General features: G+C 42.3%; 1 protein-coding gene and 1 non-coding gene across 2 annotated transcripts in view; one reads left to right on the forward strand and one right to left on the reverse strand.

The window, feature by feature from the left end:
* The window catches only part of MICOS10 (mitochondrial contact site and cristae organizing system subunit 10), a 34277-nt gene that overhangs the window by 3151 nt on the left and 5312 nt on the right, over positions 1-25814 (forward strand). The window lies entirely within an intron of this gene.
* On the reverse strand, positions 11785-11891 carry LOC113599642 (U6 spliceosomal RNA). Its single transcript, XR_003420561.1, has one exon. It is a non-coding gene; the product is annotated as a U6 spliceosomal RNA (small nuclear RNA).

The following is a 25814-nucleotide window of genomic DNA, read 5'->3' on the forward strand; positions in this document are numbered from 1 at the left end:
TTGAGAAACTTCAGACTTTGTTCCCCATTTATAAAATGGAGACAGTAATTCCCACCTCCTCTAGGCTAGAACAGTGCCAGATTTGTAGTAGGAACCCAGTAAATGCTGTTTTCTTCATCTTTCTCTCCAAATGGTTAACTTTGCCTTATTCCATTTCTTGCAAAGAGGACTCCAAGGTTAGAATGTGGTTAAGGGGTGATTCATTGATCAGAACTTGGAAGTAAAAAGTAACAAGACTCATAACTGATCACGGGGGTGGCAGGAGAGAGACCAATGAGAGCAAAGATCGTGATTTTGGTTGCTTTTCTGCTTACATGGTTGAATTGTTTGAGAATGATCATGCAGTTGAGAAGGAGGCTTTAATTTTGCAGAAGAAACTGAGTTCAGATCTGCAGGGCACAGTCCCTTTAGCAGGGGGACTTAGAGAAAGGGCGTAAGAGGGATGAAGCACCAAAGCACTTGGGGAGGCTTTAGTCTGAGAGATCTTTGAGACGGTGCAGATGCACACACTCTGTCGTGAGTGTCGGTTCCTATTCCCGTAGGCAGTGAGGTTATGGAACTCTAAACCTCTTTGGCTGCTTGCTTCCTGGTCCTGCAGAACAGAGGTGGAGACTCAGAGCGGCGGCCTGCGGTAAGATAGGTTTTATAGCAGATGCAGGCAGGGAAGAAGGGCCAACAGTGGGCTTTCAGCTGGATCTTGGTAATGTCATGCTCTGGCTTGACCGAGACGGAAGGGAAGCCAGGGTGAATGGACAGCTCCCTTTGTGAGCTCTTCTCTGGCTGCCTTAGACCTGAAGTGTTTTTATTCTCTTCTCACTGGTTTGCTAAAGAATGAGTATTTTCATTGCTCGTGTTTAGCTTAGAGGTAATACGTCTGAGTTAAAGAGCACATAAGCTTGTACTTTAGACAGTTCTTAAAACAAAACAAAACAAACAAAAAAAAAACCCCCAAACTGCCCTTCAAGGATCTCTTACTCTGAAGCTTGGGCAGTGCCTCAACAGAAAAGTCTCCTATGATTTCGTCCTGTAGGAAGAGCTATATTTACTTACGAATACCTTTCCCCTACCCTTCGCAGTTTTATTTTCCCTGTTAATTTTGGTTTCAAAATATCTATTTTGTGTGCGCGGTAGGATAGGTGGTTTCTAATATGGTTTGACCTAATATATTGAACCCATGAATCAAACAAAACAAAACAAAACAAAACACATGCTTCCCTGTAATAGGCACAATAGGCCATTGTTCCTGACACATCTGTTTCTCTCTTTCAGCTCTTGTTCCTTTCTTTTCCTTTCTCCCCCTCACATTTTTACTCTTCTCTTTGGCCTCTGTTCTTATTCCTGCCACTCATATGCATTGCCTAGTTCCTCCATAAAGTTTGAAATTAATGTATCTTTTTTTTTTTTTAATAAACTTGTTCGCATTGAATAAGTGCCCTGTTTGTTCTCCTTCACAGCACTGATTTTTCTTAATAGCACATATCACCATCTGAAATTTGCGATTTGTTTCTTTACTTGAATGTGAACTCATGAGACTCAGAGACTTTTTTTTTTTGTTCACTGTTGATCCCCTAACCCCTGGCCTAGAGGAGGCATACAATAGTTACTGTTAAATGAATGACATGTATTGCTGAGAATTTTGCAGACTACATTCTCTGCCCATATTTGCTCCTCCTCAGTGTGTTTATTAACTGAATGAATTAGCATTTAAATTAAAAAGCCGGAGTAGATTTCACGTGAATTTCTGCCAGTTCACATCTTTGATCATGTGTCCCTGTGATCTTGGGACTTTTACCAACTTTTTATTTCATCTGGGGATATAAATGATTGTCAGTAGATCTTAATAATAAACTAGTATTAGAGATGCCTGGGAGTAGTCAGCAAAGAAACATGAAGCAGAGAGCACTTTTGTATTTGAACAAGTAGAGGGTGATGTTGGTTTAAGTCGTAGTGCCAAAGCCTTATTGCAGGAAATTAAAAAGGAGTGAAGAATATTACATTTTATGAATGGCATGTTCCATTAGGTGTTTTTTTTTTTTTTTTTAAGTTTATTTCTTTATTTTGAGAGAGACAGAGCTCAAGCTGGGGCAAGGGCAGAGAGAGAGGGAGAATCTTAAGCAGGCTGCGGTGGTCAGCACAGAGCCCAGTGTGGGGCTTGAACCCATGAAACCGTGAGATCATGACCTGAGCCAAAATCAAGAGTCGGATGCCCAACTGACTGAGCCACCCAGGTGGCCCATATTCCGTTAGTTTTTATATAAATGCATCGTTAATGGTTTTTTGCTAATTTTATGGATTTATTGTGTGGTTTTTTTTTTTTAAGTTTATTTATTTTGAGAGAGAGAGAGAGGGAGAGAGAATATCCCAAGCAGGCTCTGTGCTGTCAGCGCAGAGCCCATCTCAGGGCTCGATCCTATGAACTGCAAGATCATGACCTGAGCTGAAACCAAGAGTCAGACGCTTCACAGACTGAGCCACCCAGGCGCCCCTTATGGATATATTTTTAAGTTTTATCAGATTTCTTGAATGCTCTGGTTTTCTTTCTCCACTCCGTTCACGGGCTGTGGTGTTTGTTTTCCTTGTACGTACTGAGTAATTTGTCTTGTGTGTACCCACATGAATAAATCACACATTCTTGTTAACAAGAATAGAAAGCATTGTGTCCTGCCGAAATAGAGGGCTTAAAAGCTCTGGGACAAGCTGGTGCCCTCAGCTTGTGCTCGTCACTCTGGACTGGATGGGCAGTTGTATGTTTTCTGTTTCCCTGGGAAAATAAGATTCCAGATGAGAAAATCCCAACTATGAGACTTAGGGAGGTACTTCCCTGTGACTTGAGAATTTCTAAGCCCTGCAAGTGTGGGTCATGGAAGCACTGCCACTGCCCCCAGAGCCAGTTCTGTGCCAGGCTATGACCTCACACCAAGCTGATGTCTGTGTGAGTGGCCAGGGTTGCAGATTTGCCTGAGGAAGCTTTGAGGAACATCTGATTCTGGTACTTCCCGGGTTCACATGGGGGTCCTGGTATCCCTAGTGTGACGTGAAAAGTTCTAAAATTGACTGTATCCCTTTTCCCCACGTTTCGTTCCCACTGTGAGGCCGGAGTATGGAATATCTAGTCTTCTAACCTGTGAATTGGTGGGGAGATCTCAAAGAGATCTTAGTTTTCTTAGTAGCAAGGAAAAGTGCAAGCCATGGACATTTGCAAGCACCCTTAGAATGTATTCCATTCAGTGGACTATGGGGGCATTCGCATTCGTGTACTTTTCCTTTCCTTGATTTTTTTTCATTAGAAATAAATATACCAAAAAACAAAACAAAACAAAAAAAAAAAAAGAAAACAATATACTAAGGGGTGTGCACCTGGCTCAGTCAGTAAAGTGTGTGACTCTTGATCTCAGGGGCCTGAGTTTGAGCCCCACGTTGGGTGTAGAATTTACTTGAAGGAAGGAAGGGAAGGAAGGAAGGAAGGAAGGAAGGAAGGAAGGAAGGAAGGAAGGAAGGAAAGAAGGAAGGAAGGAAGGAAGAAGGGAAGGAAGGAAGGAAGAAAGAAGGGAAGGAAGGAAGGAAGAAAGAAAGGAAGAAAGGAAGAAAGAAACAAGTAAGTACCTATCTGTGCCTCAGTTTCTTCATCTATAGAATGGTAGTACCTTCCTCAGAGGGTTGTTATGAGTAAGGATAAAATGAAATACTCTCTATAGAGCCGATTAAGATATTACCTGTATTTGAAAAATATTAGCTCCAAGCATGTAAATGAAGGATAGCAGTCATAAGTTAAAATAGGTAACACGTTTGCTTTTATTTTGCTATTGTGGGTAGTACTGAAGCCTAATGATCAGTATTGCAGCTTATATATATACTAGCAATCATTCATGTATATGTCCCCAAACAATTTCATACCAGGCCTTGTGGAAAGCCTGGGGGGTGAAGTGCACAGGTGGTAGGCACTGGCCTTACCCTGGCTCACCTTCTGGAAGAAGGAGTTCCATCTTGGAGAATATGTTGGCATTTAGTAGGTGGACCGGGTGGACAATTGTATTCTAGGCCTTGGAAACTGTCCAGGCGGTGTCCCAGAGGACAGAGGGGCTTTGACTTCTTCAGGAAATGATGATAATGGCTACCATTTATTGGACACTGTGCCAGATTCTGGCATCTTACGTTACATTTTACATACATTATCTCAATTCTTTAAAAAAAAGTTTTGTTTTTTAATGTTTATTTTAGGGAGATGGGGAGAGAGAGAGAGAGAGACAGAGACGGAGACAGAGCATGAGCCGGGGAGGGGCAGAGAGAGGGGGAGACAGAATCCGAAGCAGGCTCCGGGCTCCTAGCTGTCAGCATAGAGCCCGATGCGGGGCTCGAACTCCTGAATCGTGAGATCATGACCTGAACCAAAGTCGGACACTTAACTGACTGAGCCACTCAGGTGCCCCTATCTCATTTAATTCTTATACCCTTATGGGTACTCTCCCCTTTTTTCCCCATTTTTTTTTATTGTGATGAAATATAACATCTGAGCCATTTAAAATGTATAATTAAATGATATTCAATACATTCATAATGTTGTGCGGTTATTGCCACCATCCATCTCCATAACTCTTCATTTTGTAAAACTGTAACTCCTTTTACCCATTTAACAACAACTCCCTCCAGCCCCTGGCAACCTCCATTCTTTCTGTCTCTGATTTGGTCTACTCTAAGTACTTCATATACATCGAATCATACAGCCCTTGTCTTTTTGAGACTGGTCTCTTTCACTTTGTGTGATGCCCTCAAGGTTCATCCATGTTGTAGGATATATCAGAATTTCCTTCCTTTTTAGGTCTGAATAAGATTCCACTGTGTGTGTGTGTGTGTGTGTGTGTGTGTGTGTGTGTGTGTGTGACATTTTGCTTATTCACCTGTCGATGGGCACTGTTGTGAATAACGCTGCTATGAACATGGGTATACAGCTGACCTTGCTTTCAGTTCTCTTGGGTACGTACCCGGAAGTGGAATTGTTGGATCATATTGTAATTGTTTTTTACCATTTTGAGGATCTGCCCTCCTGTTTTCCACAGCAGCTGTACCATTTTACATTCCCACCTGTACTGCACAAGAGTCCCAATTACTTCACATCCTCACTGACACTTGTTATTTCCTTCCTTCCTTTCTTTTTATTTTAAAGTTTATTTATTTATTTTGAGGGAGAGAGCGCACGCACACCCTGCTCATGAATGAGATCATGACCTGAGCTGAAATCAAGAGTTGGATGCTCAACAGACTGAGCCCCCAGGCACCCCCCGTTTCTTCTTCTTCTTTTTTTTTTTAATATTTATTTTTGAAAGAGAAAACGAGCACCTGGGGGAAGGGCAGAGAGAGAAGGAGACACAGACTCTGAAGCAGCTGTGCTGACAGCTCAGAGCCCAACGCGGGGCTCGACCTCAGGAGCTGTGGGATCATGACCTGAGCCGAAGTCGGATGCCCAACCGACTGAACCACTCAGGCTCCCCCCCCCCCTTTTCATTTTTTAATAGTAATCATCCTAATGGGTGTAAGCTAGTATCTCATTGTAGTTTTGATTTTCATTTCCCTGATGATTAGTGATGTTGAGCATCTTTTCATGTGATTACTGGTCATTTGTATGTCCTTGAAAATGTCTATTCAGGTCCTTTGTCCATTTTTGAATTGGTTTATTGTTGTGTTTTAGGAGCTCTCTATATATTCTGGATATTAACTCCCTATCAGATAGATGATTGGTATATATTTTCTCCCATTCTGTGGATGTCTTTTAACTCTGTTAATGTTGTCTTTTGGATCACACAGTTTAAACATTTTTGTGAAGTCCAGTTTGTCTGCTTTTCCCCTTGTTGCCTGTGCCTTTGGTGTCCGAATGGGAAAAACTCCGTTTCTTCTTTATTCCCACACTTGGAGTACATCTGGCACCTGACGTGTGGGTTTTCCACAGCAAGTGGCTCCCTGACCCCGGCTGAGTGTCTTATAATTCAGTTCAATTCTGACACTCACTGGACCCCATGGGTTAGGGCTCAGTCACGTAAGACCGCCCCCGCCTCAGATGCCTGTCACAAGTCCACGCTGTTGCCTGTGCTTCTGGCTGGCTGGCTATGAATCACAATTCCCATGACCCCCTCCTAGGGATTGATAATTTGCTAGAATGGCTGGCAGAACTCAAGGAAACAGTTTACTTACTAGATTACCAGTTTATTACCAAGGATATTAAAGACCATGAATGGACAGCCAGATGAAGAGACACACAGACTGGGGACCTGAGGTCCAAAGTGCAGGAGCTTCTGCTTCTGTGGAATTGGGGTGTGCCACCCTCCTGGCACGTAGATATGTTCATTGACCTAGAAGTTCTCAGAACCCATACTTTGGAGATTTTTATAGAAGCTTCATCGTGAAGGCCTCATCAGTCATTAACTCACTTTCCAGTCCCTCTTCCCTTCTGAGAGGATGCAGGGTGGGGCTGCAAATTCCAGGCTTGGCTTGGTCTTTCCCGTGACCAGCTCCCACCCTGAAGCTATCCAGGAGCTCTGAGATTTGCCTCATTGGAACAGACACTCCTATCACCCAGGAAATTCTGAGGGATTTAGGAGCTCTGCCAGGAATTGGGGGCAGAGACTAATATATGTATTTTTTGTTATTTCAGTGTCGTATCCAAGAAATCATTGCCAAACCCAATATTGTGAAGCTTTTGCCCTGACTTTTCTCTAAGGGTTTTTTAGTTTTTACATTTAGGTCTTTGATCTGTATTGAGTTAATTTTTGCATATAGTGTCAGATAAGGAAGGATCCAGTGTCATTCTTTTGCATGTGGATCTCCAGTTTTCTCTGCACCGTTTGTTGAAAAGACTGCTGTTCCCTATTGAATGATCTTGGCACCCTAGTGAAAAGTGATTTGACCATGTATGCAAGAGTATATTTCTGTGCTCATTATTTTATCCCATTGAGCTGTATGTCTGTCTTTATGCCAGTACCACATGGTTTTGATTCCTGTAGCTTTGTAGTAAGTTTTGAAATTAGGAAGTGTAGGCCCTGCAGGTTTGTACTTTCTCAAGATTATTTTGGCTATTCAGGGTCCCTTGAGAGTCCGTGTGCATTTTAGATCGGTTGTTCTACTTCTGCAGAAAACTTCTTAGGATTTTGATTAAGGAGTGCATTGAATTTTAGATTTAGAATTTTAGATTGAATCTAAATTTGTTTCTAGTTAACAAATTGAATACTGCTTATTAGTATTCAATACTATTTATATTTATAATATTTATAGTATTATGATAATACTATTAGTATTAACACCATTTATTCTGTTATAGAATACTATGGTATGGATATACCACATTTTGGTTATCCATTGCCAGTTTATGGGCATTTACGTTGTTGATACTTTTTGGCTATTATGGATAATGCTGCTGTGATCAAGTGTACAAGTTCTTACCTGAATGTATGTTTTCATTTCTCTTGGGTGTGTTTGTATCTAGGAGTGGAATTGTTGGGTTGTGTGGCAACTCTTTGCGTAGCATTGAGAAAAACCATGGAATGTGGGGCTGAAGACTGACATGGTTGGATTTCTGATTTCAGAAAGATGAATGAGGTAGAAAGGACCAAGGTGAAGGCAAGGAGATTGGTTAGTATATTACTGCAAGTTCATGCCAAAGATGAGGTGGTCCAATTAGAGGAAATCAAAACCAAGATGGGGCCAGAGGAGTGGAACGGAGACAGATGTCACAGATGTCACGGTGTCATGCGTTGGTCATATTTATGGAACCTGAAATGCTCATGAGCAGGAGGAGTCAGGGTGATGCCAAGCTTATGTAAGTGGAGAATGGCTTTGCCCTTGACAGGTGGGGAGCCCAAGCAACATTTTACAGTTTATTAATTTCTGGTATGTCTGGAGATGGGTCTCTGGTGATATGCAGCTCAGTCAACAGAGATGAAATTGCTTTTGCCCTGCAGCAATCTTCATGAAAAGAAAGGGTTTGGCCTTATTTCTTCCTTGTTAAGAAAGTAGGACAGAAATGACTTAGCAGCTGACTTGCCTTTGAATTAGCCAGCAGATTTTGTGTATTCCTCCAATAATCGATCAAGTGTAGTGAAATTAATTGTTAAGGCTATTTTTTTAAGGCCACTTTCATGTTTAAAAAAATGCTGTACCGAAAGAGGCCATTGAGTAAGGTCATGGAAAAAGGAGCAAATTATTGTTTGTCTTTAAATATCAGTTCATCTGATAAATGTGGGTTACCACAAAGTATTGGTGGTTCACCAAAAATTGCCTTTTGGTAGCCTGTGTTTGGAAACTGATACGTTTCCATTTCATGGAGTGATATCACTTAGGCTAAACTAAAATACTTCAAAGGTTTTTGGTTGTTTGTAGGTTTGGGTTTCAAATTAGTACATGTTAATTGTTGAATCGGTCACCATATTTTGTTTGCTATATGTATTTCTAAACAGTTTTTGAGAGCAAAAATACTTTTTCCATTTGCGACAGCAATATGGATAATGGAACATTGTGATCTTGCTAGAGGAGAATTTTCTGTTAGTATTATAGAATAATGTAATTAGGCACTGTATGGAACTTGAAAACATATTTAAATTTTTGTTCTGGCTGTGGTTTTATGCTTTCCTAAAATGTGGCCTGAAACCGTTTATTAGTAAATATGCTGAATTGCTTTCTCTGGCAAGTGCGTTTCAGTGTTGAATCCAAGTGAAAATACAAATATTTACTTATAAAAGTCTTTTGGTGTGGTAATATTTTTACTACTACAGCCATTGACCCACTAGTAAAATGTTAGGGCATTGCTAGATTGGATCCTGTTTATTTAAAGGCCAAGAGAGGGAAAGAGAGCGGAAGCTAACATTAAGTGAATGCCTGTTATGTGTCACCGTATTTGTTACACTAACATATTATCCCTTTTCTACCCTCCTAGCAACTCAGTGAGGAAGTTTATATTCTCTCTCTTTTTCTAGCAAGAAAAACAATGCTCAAAGATTTTTATAGAAATTGAGAAGCTGATTTTTAAGTCTAAATTAAAATGTAAACAATCCAAAGTAGCCAGGGCAATTTTTAAAAAGAAAAGCAAAGTTGGAAAATTAACATTACCTGACATCAAGACTTACTACAAAGCTACAGTAAACAAAGTGTGGTATTGGAGAAGGGAAACACATCTAAATCAGTGTCCAGAAATAGACCCGTAAATATATGGTCAATTAAAGATGATGCCAAGGCAGTTTAATGGGAAAAAGAAAATCTTTTCAACAGATGTGCTAGAATAACTGGATATCCATATCCAGAGAAAAAAACAAACCTCATTATTGTGCATAAAAATTAACTCGAAAGGATCACAGGCCTAAATGTAAAATGTAAAACTATAAAACCTCCGGAAGAAAACATAGGGGAAAAATCTCTGTGACCTTGAGTTTGGAAAAGATTTCTTAGGTCATGAAAGCAAAAGTCACTAAGAAAAAAAAAATGATATGTGGCATTTGGTCAAAATCTAAAACTTTTGCTCTTTGTTTTGTTTTGTTTTTTTTAAATTTTTTATGTTTATTTATTTTTGAGAGAGAAAGAGAGAGAGAGCACGGCAGGGGAGGGGCAGAGAGAGAGGGAGACACGATCCAAAGCAGGCTCCAGGCTGTGAGCTCTCAGCACAGAACCTGACACGGGGCTCGAACTCCCGAATGGTGAGATCATGACCTGAGCCGAAGTTGGGCACTCAACCGACTGAGCCACCCAGGCGCCCCAAACTTTTGCTCTTTGAAAGACGGCATGAAGAGAACAAAAAGGCAAGCCACAGAATCGGAGAAAATATTTGCAATACATTATATCTGATAAAGGGCCTGTTTCCATAATAAAGAAAGAACTCTTAAAATTCAATACTAAGAAGACAGCCCATTTAAGAAAATGGGTAAAAGGGGCGCCTGGTGGCTCAGTCGGTTAAGTGTCCAACTTCGGCTCAGGTCACAACTTCATGGTTTGTGGGTTCAAGGCCCACGTTGGACTCTGCTGACAGCTCAAAGCCTGGAGCCTGCTTTGGATTCTGTGTCCCTGTCGCCGCCCCCCCCCCCCCCCCCCCACCTTCCGCACTCATGTTCTGTCTGTCTCTCTCAAAAACAAACATTAAACATTTTAAAAATGGGTACAGTGTTTGAAAAGAATCTTCACAAAAGAAATTATTATGCTAATGGCAAGTAAGCACATGATAGGATATTCAACTTCATTGGTCATTGGGGAAATGCAAATTAAAATCGTGAGGAGATAGATCAGCCTCCACACCCGTTAAAATAGTTAAAAAGACTGACAACACCCCCTAAAATTTGACTGGGATGTGGAGCAGCTGGAGTCGTGCACAGTTGATGGGGTTGTATGTTGGTGCATCCACTTTGTAAAACCGTCTGGTGGTTTCTTATAAACATACCATCTAGTCATTGTACTCCTAGGTATTTACCCAAGAGAAACGAAAACGTTTGCTCACACAAAGTGTGAATGTATGTGACTGTATGAATATTCGTAGCAGCTTTATTTATGAGGCCCCCAAACTGGGAAGGACCCATATGTCCATCAGCAGGTGAATGGGTAAACAAAATCCAGACTATCCATAAAGTGGACTATTCGGTAGTAAAAGGAACAAGTACTAATACATACAGCAAGATGTATACCTTTCAAAATCATTCTGTTGGAGCTAGACACAGAAGACTGTGTGCTGTATTCCATTTACCTGCTTCCATTTGTACATACACTTCTAGAAAATGCAAACCAATCTGTGATGACAAAGCAGATAAGCGTTTGCCTGGGGCAAAGGGTGGAGGGAAGGGTGGACTGCAGAGGGGCACCAGGAAACTTCCAGGGGTGGCAGCACTGTTCGGTTTCACAGGCGTAGATGCTTGTCAAACTCATACGCTTTAAGTAGGTGCGGTATATTCTGCATAAATTATACTTCGAAAAGTAATTTAAGACAAAAAAGATGAAAATGAAAAAAATGAAAAGTACTCCGTGTTGGTGAGGATAAAAACAACCAGGACCCTCAGACTCTGCCTGTGGGAGTATTGATCAGTGAACCTCTTGGGAAAACTGGCAGTATCTGCTAAAGCTGACCGTGTGTCTGCCCTGTGACACAACAGTTTCACGCCGAGGTATCTACCCAACAAACATGCGTGCATGTGTTCACCAGACGTCTTATACTAGAATGTTCATAGAACACTGTTCATAATAGCACTGACTGGAAACTACCCAAATGCCCATCACTGGAATGGATAAGTAAATTGTGGTATATTGATGTGATGGAATACTCTATGGCAATGATAATGAACGACCCACAGCTGTTCGCAAATGTTAGACTAAAGTACTTACTGTGTGATTCCATTTATGTAAGTTTAAAACCTGGCAAAACTACTCTATACTATTAGAAGTCAGAATATGATTACCCTTGGATAGAGAGCTTTGGATAAGGGAGAACCAGGCAGGCTTCTGAAGATGTTGGTAATTTGCTTTGCTTTGCTCTGGCTGCTGGTGACTTGGGTGTGTTTAGTCTAGAAATCTATCAAATGGTGTCCTTAATTGTGTAGTTTCTATATGTATGTTGTATTTCAATTAAAAGTTTCTGAAAGACATGTGTTGTCACAGAAAGGTGTCCTTGGTAATTATAAAGTGAGAAAAGCAAGTTGTAAAACATCATGCATGATATATGATCCTATTTATATAAATGGAATGATAAACAATAAACTTAATCCAAAATATCTCTGCAGAATGGTGATGATGCTAGGTGGGGAGGATCATTAATTTTGCTGTTTTTTTTTTTTTAATATGGAATGCTTCATGAATTTGCATATGTCATCCTTGCACAGGGGCCTTGCTAATCTCTGTATCATTCCAATTTTAGTATTATGTGCTGCCGAAGTGAGCACAATTTTGCTGTTTTTATAACGTAAGTAAATAAATGAGAACAGTTTCTGTTAAAAAAAAAAAAAAAAAAAGCGGGGCTCCTGGGTGGCTCAGCCAGTTTAACATCTGACTGTTGATTTCAGCTCAGGTCATGATCCCGGGGTCGTGGGATTGAGCCTTGAGTTGGGCTCTCTGCTGAACGTGGAGCTTGCTTAGGAGTCTCTCTCTCTCTCTCTCTCTCTCTCTCTCTCTCTCTCTCTCTCTTTCCCCCCCTCTCTCCCTCTCTCCCTCCCTCTCCCCAACTCACATTCTCTCTCTCAAAAAAAAAAAAAAGTTATTTAGGGCTACCTGCCTGACTCAGTTGGTAGAGCATGAGACTCTCGATCTCAGGAATGTAAATTTGAGCCCCATGTTGGATGTAGAGATTACTTAAAATCTTAAAAAAAATTTTTTTCTTAAAGCTACTTTACTGAACTAGTAACTAAAGTCACTTCATTTGGGTCCTATAATTGAGAATGATGAATAATCTTTACATGAATATGTGAAGTTTAGTTTTGATATTTAATAGGTTAGTCCTTCAAAGTGAAAATCTGTTTAAGCTTTTCACCAACTTTGAAATTATATTGGTATCTATTTTTTGTTAATTTTTATTATTTTTTTTTTGTTTTTAAAAATTTACATCAAAATTAGCATATAATGCAACAATTATTTCAGGAGTAGATTCCTTAGTGCCCCTTACCCATTTAGCCCATCCCCCCTCCCACAACCCCTCCAGCAACCCTCTGTTTGTTCTCCATATTTACGAGTCTCTTCTGTTTTGTCCCCCTCCCTGTTTTTATATTCTTTTTGTTTCCCTTCCCTTATGTTCATCTGTTTTGTCTCTTAAAGTCCTCATATGAGTGAAGTCGTATGATTTTTGTCTTTCTCTGACTGACTAATTTCACTTAGCATAATGCCCTCCAGTTCCATCCACGTAGTTGCAAATGGCAAGATTTCATTCTTTCTGATTGCCGAGTAATACTCCATTGTATATAGATACCACATCTTCTTTTTCCATTCATCCATCGCTGGATGTTTGGGCTCTTTCCATACTTTGGCTATTGTTGATAGTGCTGCTATAAACATGGGGGTGCATGTGCCCCTTTAGAACAGCACACCTGTGTCCCGTGGATAAATGCCTAGTAGTGCAATTGCTGGGTGGTAGGGTAGTTCTATTTTTAGTTTTTTGAGGAACCTCCATACTGTTTTCCAGAGTGGCTGCACCAGCTTGCATTCCCATGTTAATTTTTTTTAATGTTCATTTTTAAGAGAGAGAGAGCGAGCGAGAGACAGAGTACAAGTGGGGGAGGGACAGAGAGTGAGGGAGACAGAATCTGAAGCAGGCTCCAGACTCTGAGCTGTCAGCACGGAGCCTGATGCCTGGCTTGAACTCACAAACCATGAGATCATGACCTGAGATGAAGTTGGGCGCTTAACCGACTGAGCAACCCAGGCGCCCCATATATTGGTATATGTTAATGCAGTTTCTTCTTGGATGACCTGTTACTGAGTTTGCTCATGGTGGATGTGAGGGCCCATTGTTGCTTTGGAAGGCCCCAGTTGTATAACCTCCGTGAATTCATAAACTTAAAGACTGATGGGTTGTTGGAGCCAGCAAGAACCTTAGGGATTCATTTGGTCCAGTGGTTTTTAACTGTCTTCCACAGCATCTTAGTGGTTGTCTCTGGGTGGGAGTAGGTAGGGAGAGGAAGACGAGGGGACGTGAAGCAAGTGGTTTTCTGGTTGGGCCTCCAGCCTCTCCCCTTTTCCCCAACAGAGCAGCTCCGCTGTGGTCTGTTTCGTTTACCTATTTGGGAAGATAACTCCATTGCTTTCAAAAAAGGTGGGGTGGGGAGTGCTGATAACGACTAGCTTTCTTTAACCCTCTTGTTTCAGAGATGAGCAAATTGATGCCTGGGGAGGTTGAGATGTGTTTTCCAGGGTCTGTTCATACAGGGTAATTTGGAACCTGTTTCTGCCTGTTCTGGATACTGGACGGATTTGTCCAGGAGACTGCTTCTTTCATGGTCTTCTGATCCCAGCTTATGATCTCTCTCCTCCATCCAGATTTACCCACACACTGGGCCCAAACACACACCCTCTCCATTCCCCTACCACTTACCCATAACTTAGTTTGGAGCTTGATTTCTCCTGAATGTGGCTGGTTCCCATTTTAGCTAGAGACCATCCCTAACCGAGAGGTGGCCATGAAAATCATATAGCTTCTACGTTAGAATAGACAGGGGAGTTCGTTTATCACCAGTTTTCAAAATGTGCTCTGTAGAGCCCTACAGTTTGTGGGGCCCCTTTGGGACAAGTATGGGTTTAGCAGGTAGGGTCTAGATGCAACTTGGAGTCCTCAGATAGTGGCTTCAGCTTTATCTATTGCATGTACTAGGCTACCAGAGAAGATTTCTCTGGAAGGAAGGCTTTCTGCTTTGAAAGGAAGGCAGACGAGAAGGAAGGGAAGCCTTTCACTATAAGGGTGAGGAAGGTGAAGGACGTTAGCTGGAGAAGCATTGTAGGATGGTGAAAAGCCAGGTGGGCTTGACTGTCTCAGAGCCTCAATTTCCTCGTCTCTATACTTCTTTTTCTTTTTTTTTTTTAAAGTAGTGGGGCTCAAACTCATGACCCTGAGATCGAGAGTCGTGTGCTCTACCCACAGAGCCAGCTAGATGCCCCTCCTCGTCTGTACGCTTGGGATGCTAGTCCGCACATGGTTGTGATGAGGCTCAGGGTAAGATAATAATCTAAATGGGTGTGAAAGCACTTTCTAGATTGTAACCGCCTAGATCAGTTTGTTCTCCACTGGGAGTGATTTACCGCTACCTTCTACCCCCTGGGGGCAACGTCTGGAAACTCGTGCGGTTGCCATACCGGGGGATGGGGCAGTCGGGGTGCTGCTGACACCTAGAAGGTAGGGGAGAGGGATGCTGCCAAACATCCTGTGATGTGCAGAGCACCAAAGAATTGTACACGGAAAATGGTACATGGAAAAGAATTGAAGTTGAGAAACCTTGCCCCAGGCTTACGTCTCTATGGCTTACTCTCTATGGCTCCCCAGGCACAGCCCTTTCAGACTAATACTCACACAACACGGGTCATATATTCATACATCTCTAGGCGCGTACTCTTCCAGCAACTGAAATTGAGGTGAGAAATGAAGGGAAAAAAAGAAAAGGAATAAACAATCATTAGAATGACCTTAAACAAAGCATAGTACATTGTTATAAGGGCCTTAAAAAAACACCACATGCGTGCATATGAGAAGAGTATGGGGTGTGAGGGATATGAGTCAATGTTAATGAACGACGGGGAGCTGAGTTGCAAAATGGTGTGAGGCATGGCTGGGAGAGCTGACAGATTGCAGCGTTTGTTTAAAACTGTCCAGAATTTCCAGAGTTGCTTCAGTTGTGTATCTTCAGGAGGATTTTATTTTATTTATTTTTTTAAACATTTATTTGCACACACCTGCGAACGAGCAGGGGAAGGGCAGAGTGAGAAAGAGAGAGAGAGAGAGAATGAGAATCTCAAGCAGGCTCTGAGCTGTCAGCACAGAACCCGACGTGGGGCTTGATCCCACCAGCCACAAGATCATCACGTGAGCTGAAATCAAGAGTCGGACGCTTATGTGACTGAGCCACCCAGGTGCCCCTTCAGGTAGAATTTTAAAACTATTGATTAATACATAACAGCATATATGGGAGGAATTGGAATCTACTGTGTTTACGTCAAGTTTCTTTATCCAACTTAAAGCTGCATTAGAATGCTTAGGGTAATTTATAATTATTGTAACACTCTGACATAATTGTTGACAGATTGGTAGACTTACTTTGACACATGTTTACCAGTTAGAACAAGTGTTTCTGATTGTCAGAACCTGCACATGTAAACCACTCAATTTCTGTTTGCTGGATTTTAAATGATTACCCGAAGCAAATGATTTAAGCAACATAATTCACCTTTTACTAGGAAGCTTTCCTGAGAAAGCTGCTACTTTCTTGGCATCATCTCAAATGATTAAATTGAAATCCATTAGTTGTAGGGTTTTGTTTTTTTTTTTTAACCATTTTAGCATAGGCCTAACTGTGACAAACCCTGAACTCACGAGTTTATAAATATCCCACTCTCATTAGAAGCAAAACGGTATGTTACTGCACTGATCATATATCTCCTTGACATTAGACTATATGCTACCAATCTTAGAAATTCCCAGAAAAGATTGGCTGTGACTGTTGAAAAACCACAACTTACTTTTCTCCTTGTTCCTGCTGCAACTTGAAATTCAGTTTAGCTCATAACTTCTATTTCAGAAGACTTTTTTTCCCTTAGTTTATGAAAACCGAATTCTTGGTTTCTTTATGTATGTAAGTCCAGTGATTTGGGGAGGCTTACTTGTGGGGCTTTGTAGAATAATGATGCCTTTACGAAAGAGTGTAGGCCGCTACTGGAATATAAGGTCAGCTGGGTGCTATTGCCTAGCCTTAGAGTCCTGGGCACCTTATTAGAGCCGGATTTGAATAGCAGAGAAAACGTTGGTTTCTTACAGAAGGCCCTGAAATTCAGGTGAATCCTTCCAACACCTTTTGCAAATGTTCATTTGGGACAGTCCCCATTTGCACCAACAATACCTTCATTGCAAAACCGTTGGTATATTTTTCAAATATTTGAGCCCCTCTTCTGTCTCTGTTTGCCTTTGCCCGTGACTGTCTTTCCTTAAGGATCTTTTATCCATGAATCATCACGGAGTGTGGTCACTCCCGCTGCTCAGAAGTTCCTGACCCCTGACCAGAGTCCCGCTTTCACCTGCCCTGCTCACCTCGAATATCGTCCCTTTCAGTTCTGCCTCGCAGGGGATGCAGGGAAGGCAGAGGTGGGGCTGTTGAGGAGAGACCAGAGTATGCAAGGTAACATTTTTCAGTCTGATGGACGGAGGAGAGTCGGCGGTCTGGACTTGTCTCCCCCCTGGGCTGCTGTGACAGCTCTGTCCTCGTGGTTTTCCCATCTCTGATGGAGGCTTCTTCACCTCTGTCCCCGTTGTCGCCAGAGAGGGCCATTGTCAACTGCACATCAGATACATTGTTCCTGCTTAATTCCCTCTCTTGCTTCCCTGCTGCTTATGACAGAGGCCAGGGTCCTTAGTACGGCACGAAAGATTCTGGCTCCATCTACCTCACACTGGATAATTTGGTAGCAAGGAGCTCCTTGCACCCCTTTTCCCTTGCCCCTTCTCTAGCCCCCACAGTGGCTGGGGTATCTGTGCACCCTGCTTCTGTCACAGTATCTTGCATTTTGAGTTTGTTTCTTTCCTTAAAGACAAAGATGACTTTATTTTTTTTAAAGTTTATTTATTTTAATGTTTATTTTTGGGAGAGAGAGAGGGAGAGAGAAAGATCGTGAGCAGGGAAGGGCAGAGAGGAGACACAGAATCTGAGGCAGGCTCCAGGCTCTGAGCTGTCAGCACAGAGCCCGACGCGGGGCTTGACCCCATGAACCGCGAGATCATGACCTGAGCCGACATCAAGAGTCAGACGCTTAAGTGACTGAGCCACGCAGGCACCCCGCACTTTGAGTTTCTAATTATCAGTTGGCTCTAACTCTGGACGATAATCTTGCTGGGTACAGGGCCTGGCATAGCACCTGGCATACAGTAGGGGCTCAGTTTGTGTGATTAAGGTAACGCTCATGCATAGTGTTGGCCAGGGTGAATTTGGGAAGGTATTTCGTTTACTTTGGGGAGTCAAAATTATTCTAATAGCTTTGTGTATCTGTGAGGGGGCGATCAAGGACGTGTCCTTGGGAGTCAGGCTGCCTGGTTCAAATCCCAGATGTGTGACCTGGGACAAGCTACTTAACTTTTCTTTGTCTCAGTTTCTTGGTCACTAAGACGGGGCTGATAAAAGAAGTTTGCTGTGAGGATTAGATGAGGTCATTGAACCCCGAAGAGTAAGTGCTTAGTGAATGCCTTTCACTCATGTCGTGTGGTGTTCCTGAAAATGTTGTACATGTTGCGTTTTTACAGCTCAGTTATATTTTAGATTAAGGGAATTTGGTATTGGGGCGCCCGGGTGGCTCAGTTGGTTAAATGTCCGACTCCTGATTTTGGCTCAGGTCATGATCTCACGGTTCCTGAGTTTGAGCCCCGCATTGGGTCCTGCGCTGGCAGTGTGGAGCCTGCTTGGGATTCTCTCTCTCTCCCTCTCTCTGCTCCTGCCCTGCTTGTGCTGTCTCTGTCTCTCTCAAAATAACTAAATAAACTTAAAAAAAGGGGGGGGGGATGGAATTTGGTATTAAAAGGTTATTTGATGGGGGCACATGGATGGCTCGGTTGGTTAAGCCTCCGAATCTTAGTTTTGGCTCAGGTCATGACCTCATGGTCCTTGGGGTCGAGCCCTGCGTCGGGCTCTGCACTGAGAACACAGAGCCTGCTTGGGATATTGTCTCTCCCTCTCTCTGCCCCTTCCCCACACATGCTCCCTTCCTCTCTCTCAAAAATAAACATTTAAAAATCAAAAAAAAAAAAAAAAAGGTTACTTGATGAATGTTATAAATAGCACCAGTGTTTTTCTAGTTATCCAGGTAGAAGTTCTCAGCATTTTCTTTGACAGCCTTTCCCCTTTGCAGCCCCCAAACTCCAGATCCGCATACACACACTTAATCGGTTCTTAAGTCCTGTAAAGTCTGCCAGCAAAATGTCTCTTCCTTTCCAAGTGCTCCTGCACACCTTAGTTAGATGAATCTTAACTAAAGCACGGCCTCAGTCACATTACGTATCTTAAGAAACTGCCTGCTGAATTAAGAGCTGTCATGTTTTGGTGCCTTCAGAATGTGCCCTATTCCTTCCTAGCTAGTATTCTCATTCATGTTTAACCTGTCTTTGCCTCAAGTCCATATAACCTTGTAACTGAAATAGAAGCACTGGGTAACAGTTCCCACTTTGCAAAGAATAAACACTATGTGTTGGAGTGATGTACTCCAGAGGTAAATAAACGTATCCCCTGTGTCTTCTGCTCAGTAAATGCTGGTGACTGTAGATGAAATAAATGTGTAAGGAAAAGGAGTTAATGGTTCTTGTTGCTCCATGGAATTTTTCCTTTGAGTCAGGAGTCGGTGACGACAAACATAATGGCTATAACAACGTACGTGTCGGGTATCCTGAATCCCCGGTTCTTCCATTTCCTTTCCCAAAGAGGAGAATCCAGTTGCTGATACTGATGGGGATGGGCAAGAGGGATTGGGGGTGTTGGGAGGGTAGGGACTCACCAGAAAATTCCCTTTTGAGCAGTTGGGATGAATTTGGATTCATTTTATCAGCCCTCAGCCCGTTTGGATTCATTTGATCTCTAGCCTGTGCACAAAGGGAAGTACTTCCCGGCTTGAATTGTTGACTCTTTGTCATTGATTCTAAGTGATTTCAGGTTTTTGTTACCACTCCTGAAAAGTCAGACATCTGTGGTTTCTGTTCTTTCTTGAAGGACCAAAGAGTAGCACAGTCATAAATTACCTGCCAAGATCCAGAAACACATAGTTATTGTATGTAGTGATAGGCCAGGTGCCCTGCTCTTCTGCTTACCCAAAGGAAGGAGCCACGTGTATAGGAAGGAGCCATGACTTTGGAGTCCGACAGCCTGGGTTTGAACTCTCCTTTTTTAGTTGTGTGTACTTGGGTAAGTCGGTTCCACTGAACTGTTTCCTCTTCTGGACGATGGGACCATAATACACCTTAGAAGGTGCCTCTGTGGGTCAAATGAAATAATATCTAGAAACATAATACAGTGCCTGGCACTCTGTAAGTGTTAGTACCTCCAAAGCACCCACCCCCAAAAAGATGTAATGCATTGCATTCTTTATTGTGTTTCTTGAAACGTAGTAATTCTGCATTTTTTCCAGTCTCTCTTAAATAAAGTCTTCAGAGCTTTTTCTCATTTTCCTACATGCTATGCCCACATATGAATTTATTAACTAGTTATATGTCAGTAAAATGTGTGCCAAACCTGTTTCTTCTTCTGTGCCTTCTTGGAAAGTCGTATGACTGTCAGAATTCTGAAGTTGGATCGTGTGCTACATACACACATTCATTTAAAAGGACCCTTTTAGTGAGTTTGGCTTCTCTGGAAGCAGAGCACATCAGTAATGACTTCCACATTTACCTTCCCTATCTTGACTTCTTTCTGCTGACTGGTTTGCTTGTTCTGATCAGAATCCCGGGAATTGAGGTCTACCCGAGAAAGTCCTACAGATGTTCCTTCCAGCCCCTGTCTAATCTGGAGAGCCACAGGGAGGTGGAGGTCTTGTCGGATAGCCACCTTCTTCCTCTGTTTCCCACATACCCTACAGCGATGTTGACTTTTGAGAAGCTGATTAACACACACTGACTTTACCATCCCTGGGTCTTTGGCCCGGCACACTTTCTTGGTTAATTCACATGACTTGGCATTTACACGTGGACACCTGGGACAGTCCGTCTTTGGCTCAAAGCATTAAGTGACACAGTTTGGAGCTGACTTAAAACTGTTTGTTTGTTTGTTTGTTTGTTTATTTCCTCATAAATTGGGCCCTGAGCATCTTTCGTAAATCAGGAATGTTTCTTGGAAATGTAATTCTCACTAAACTCAGTCCCAAGGGTGCTTCTCTATAAAAGCACATTCTTGTTTGTTCTGTCATAACAAATGCATTTGATGATTGTAATAGCATTGATAGAAACATGATTGAACAGGAAAGCATGTCCATTATAAACAGATCAGTTTGATATTAATCCAGGTTCAAAGCATAAATACAGCTTTATGAAACACAAGATAGCTCTAGGAAAATATTATATTTGAAGCAAAATGTTCTAGTTAACAATGAGTCTGAAGGAATCCCCTTTATTTATTTATTTATTTATTTGTTATTTATTTATAATGTTTATTTCTTTTTGAGAGAGAGAGAGAGACAGAGCTCGAGAGGGGAAGGGCCAGAGAGAGAGGGAGACACAGAATCCGAAGCAGGCTCCAAGCTGTCAGCACAGAGCCCGACACGGGGCTTGAACCCACGAACTGCAAGATCGTGACCTGAGCCGATGTTGGATGCTCAACCAGCTGAGCCACTCAGGCGCCCCAGAATCCCCTATTTTTAGAAAATGTATGTCACGACCTGATATGTTCCTATACAAAATTGCTGATGCAATTTTGCAACTCCCACTCAGAGTTGGGAGAAAGGTTGTGACTTTCAGCTGTGACTCACCCACAGTGTGGTCTGTAGTCAAGCCAGTGGACTGTATTTTAATAGAGGATGAACTATTAAGTGACACTTTGGACCTGTTTTGAGTTCCATTAGAGAAGTAACAGAACTTACTGCCACTTAATGAATTCGAATTCGGTCCCAGACACTGCCAGATACGTTGTATTTTCCTGATACTGCAACTCAGTGAGGTTGTTTTTTCTCGATAGCCGAGTGGGGCGAGGCCAGGCGACGTTAGATAATTGAGCTGACGTCAGAGAGCTAGCTGGGGAGCAGTGGTTGACTCAGGCCCGCCTCGTGATGGCACTGGTCCTCTTGCCACGCCACTTAGCAGGAGACGAAAGCCCTCCTTGTTCTAGAGCCTTTATCTTTTCTTTCAGACATTTAAGAACAGAGTTGCTTGGCACATGGCTTCTAGGGATCTTAAAAACTCGTGTGCAATTCCTGAAGCTTCTCATATTCACAGACTGCCAGTTGCAATGGTACTGAAGTTTTTGCCCATACATTTTGATAGAAGTTATAGAAATTAAAATGGAGATGCTTTGCAGTTTCGCTTAATTTTTAGGTACAGGTCAAATGTTAGTATTGATAACCATACATTAGGCTGATGAATTTAGGAGCTTCATTCAAAGTGTTAAATGTCAGGCGCCTGGGTGACTCAGTTGGTTGAGCGTCCGACTTCGGCTCAGGTCAGGATCTCGCAGTTTGTGAGTTCGAGTCCCGCGTCGGGCTCTGTGCTGACAGCTCAGAGCCTGGAGCCTGCTTCGGATTCTGTGTCTCCCTCTCTCTGCCCCTTCCCTGCTCATGCTGTGTCTCTCTCTGTCTCTCATAAATGAATAAATGTTAAAAAATTTAAAAAAAAAAAAAGTTTTAAATGTGAGGCGCCTGGGTGGCTCAGTCCATGAAGCGTCCGACCTTGGCTCAGGTCACAATCTCAGCGTTTGTGGGTTCGAGTTCTGCGTGAGGCTCTGTGCTGACAGCTCAGAGCCTGGAGCCTGCTTCAGATTCATTGATTCTCTCTCTCTCTCCCCCCCCCCCCCCCGCCCATCCCCCGCTCATGCTCTGTTTCTCTTTCTCTCTTTCAAAAATAAACATTTAAAAAAAATAAAGTGTTAAATGTAAGTCCACTTATCCTGATGAGCACTGAGTAATGTATAGAATTGTTGAATCACTGTATCGTACACCGAAACTTCTATAACACTGTATATGTATATGTTACACTGTATATGTATATGTTAGCTATACTGGAATTAAAATTAAAAACTTACAAAAGTGAAAAAAAGTCAGAAGAATAAATAAAAATGTTAAATGTAAGCCAGAGTGAGATCTTAGTTATCATATGTTAAGTTATTGATAGATAAAATGGGTCCCTGGTCTTTTTTGCCCCCCTGTGATCTTTCATAGAAACGCTTCGTAAGTGAATTTGTTTTTGTGTGACTCCAGACAACGAGCTATTCCTCCTTAACTGCAAAGTCCGTTGGCAATTGCAACTTTTACCGGGTTGATTCCGCAGGAGCAGGCATTGCCCCAGTTTGTTCTGTTTAGGGGCTGACATCCAGAGTACATTTCTATCCCCAGACTGCAATGAGATTATGTAGCCTGCTTGTTAATTCTTGCTGATTATGTTTGCTTCTTCATTATTGGCAGTGAAGTAAAGCTTCATGATACGTGGCATGGTGAGAGCAAAGATTTTTCTAAATAAAGTTGAAACCAGAAATTGTATGTCACAGTAATGGCCATCAACATATATTGATTTTTTCCCCTTTATGACACAAAATGTGGCTTAAGGCATACGCAGGTGTACTGCGATTGGTTGTTGTTCTTTTAAATTTGTTACCAAATCTGCTTGGGCATAAGATAGGGCAGTATTTTATATGTCATTAGTGGGAGTGAGTTCCTTGTTTCGTTATTAAGATAGTATCAGATGAACTATTCAGGGATTGCTCCTTCCTAAAAATTTGGGTTTATCTACTAGCCGGTTTTATGATGTCCTTTTGGGCACTGAGCATGCATTGAAGTGCAGAGTTAGATTGATTTGGAGTAATTTCTTTTTGAAAGAATTTGTGCCAATTCTTTTTCCTCTCCAAAAGAAATGGTTTCGGAGCACGGGCTCCTTGCCTAATGTCAATTCCATAAGGCTTCTCGTGTGTGTGTGTGTGTGTGTGTGTGTGTGTGTGTGTGTGTGTTTCCTTGCCCCCCTCCTTCCCCTCTTAACTGGACTTTGCCATGAAGAAGATGTGTACCTATAATCAGGCATCTTTAGGTTTATTTGTCATTCCAGACAGCATTGACCAAACGAACAGGCTTGAGTGGGGGGAAGGCAGTTATATAAACCTTATTCATAGTTAAATATTTGCTTCCAGGGAAGGTGAAAAATGCTTTGTACTTTTTCCTTTGGCTTTTTTCCTCTAAGAGAGCTTGTCGTGCAACAACACAAAAAAGTGGCCAAAGGCGGAGAAAACTCTTCTCTTTTCTATGTTGGTTTGTTTTTATTGTAAGACAAACCTTTCATGTTTTATTGTTACGAACTTTAACGTGGCCTCGAGGTGCCGATCTGTAGTGGAAACAGCTGCAGAGTTGGTGTCCCCGGATCAGGTGGGACTTTCTTTGAAGCAACATGTTGCTTTTAAAAGAAATCCAGCATGTGAGAACTTGAGCCTGTGAAACTCATCAGCGGCTGCACCGTTGCTAATCTCTCAAATAACCGAGATAGCTAAGTTTAAGTAAAACACTGGCATTGAAAAATCAGTTTCTGTGTTTTTTTTTTTTTTTTCTGGAGAGAACAGTCTTATTATTTTTGTGTCTTAAAAATATAGAAACGGAGGAAAAAAACCACTCTTAAGAATTGAAGGTGTAGCAGCCCAGTATCAGGCCATAGAGCACCCTCCGTCTTTTGGTCAGTCTGAACTGTGATTTTGATCTCCTACTTGCAGGTGGATGCCTTTGCTGGGAGCAGAACTGGGTGACTGGACATATACCTGCACTTAAACGTGTCAAGGTTTCCTGTTCTGTATGGGTTGATGTTGAAACGTTTCTCATCTCTGATGAGCGATGCTGGTAGCAGTGGGTTACCATCATTCTTGGTCTACTACTTGGAAAAGTTGAGCATCAGAGAGCTTTCTTTCCTTGGGGAAAAATAGGAGAGACAGGCATGGAGTCAGAGGGACAAGAAAAATGCTGGAATATTTTCCTTTTGGGCTTTTGATTTGTTTGCCAAAAAGTTGCCTTCCAGATGGAGAAGACCGAAAGCTCTGATTGTAAGCCATTATGTTTTTACTGGCCTACCTCCCCATCCCATTGCCCGGTTTGAAATCTGTAAGCCAGTCCAAATCCTTTACCTCATTTTCTAGTACCAATTTACTGTCTTACTCATCTTCCAGCTGCAAGGGGGTGAGGCAAGTTGCTTTGAAATTGAACCCTGTGCCATTTTATAAACCAGGCAACAGCATTTTCTTGCCAAGGAGTATCAATCGCGATCGCTCCTGTTCCCTGAAGCTCGTGAAGCTCATCTACCAGGTAGACTTGTGTCTGTGACATGTGTGACAGGATTAGTCCGGGAATGAATCTGAACAAGCCCTTGTGGCCTTGTGTAGACTTGTTACTACCCTGGTTGCCTAGCGTTCTGGGCTGTTGTGTGGGAAGCACAATTTGCTTTTTGGCTGTATCTTACTCGACTGGCTGTAGACATGTCGACACTCCCAGTTTTCCCTTGGGAGGTAGTGATTGTTTAGGGGTTTAAACCGTAGGGGACTCCAGTGTCAAGGCACGGTGGGTACGGTGGCTTTGGAGTCGGGCAGACTTGGGCCCAGTTCATTACTCTGCCGCTAACCAGTATCCTTGAGCAAGTTATTTCCCGCATCTGAAAAATGGGGCCTAATACCGTATCAAGTTGATGTTTGGTTTAAAAGAGAATTTAGGGGCAGTGGCGAGAGAATGTTGGGTACGTGTGGGCCATACTAAAATGTTAGTTCCTTTTCCTCAAATGATGTCAACTTTGAACAGGTTAACTATTGTGGTCTGTAAGCTCACTAGTTCTCCACGATTTTATTAAATTATATGGAAATTGGGGTGACATGAGTGATTTTCAGACACTGCATTTTATTTTTAATTTAGAGAGGGAGAGAGAGTGCAAGTAGGGGAAGGGGGGAGGGGGAGGGAGAGAGAGTGCAAGTAGGGCAGAGGGGGGAGGGAGAGGGAAGGGGAAGAGAACTGGGGGGGGGAGGGGGGGGAGGGGAGGGGAGAGAGAGAGAAAGAAAGAGAGAATCCTAAGCAGGCTCCACTCTCAGTGCAGAGCCCTACGCAGGGCTCGGTCCCACAACCCTGGGATCATGACCTGAAATCCAAGAGTTGGATGTTCAACCAACTGGCCACCCAGGCACCCTGTAGATACTGCTTCTAATTTATCTTTTAAAATTGTTAGTATTTTATTTTATTTTTATTAAAAAATTTTTTTTAATGTTTATTTTTGATAAAGACAGAGCATGAGTGGGAGAGGAGTAGAGAGAGGGGGAGACACAGAATCCAAAGCAGGCTCCAGGCTCTGAGCTGTGAGCACAGAGCCCAACACGGGGCTCAAACCCACAACCCATGAGATCATGACCTGAGCCACCCAGGCACCCCTGTATTTTTATTTATTTTTTAATGTTTATTTATATTTGTGAGAGAGAACACGAGCAGGGTAGTGGCAG

The sequence above is a fragment of the Acinonyx jubatus genome, chromosome C1 (genome assembly GCF_027475565.1).
Source record: "Acinonyx jubatus isolate Ajub_Pintada_27869175 chromosome C1, VMU_Ajub_asm_v1.0, whole genome shotgun sequence".
NCBI lineage: Eukaryota > Metazoa > Chordata > Mammalia > Carnivora > Felidae > Acinonyx > Acinonyx jubatus.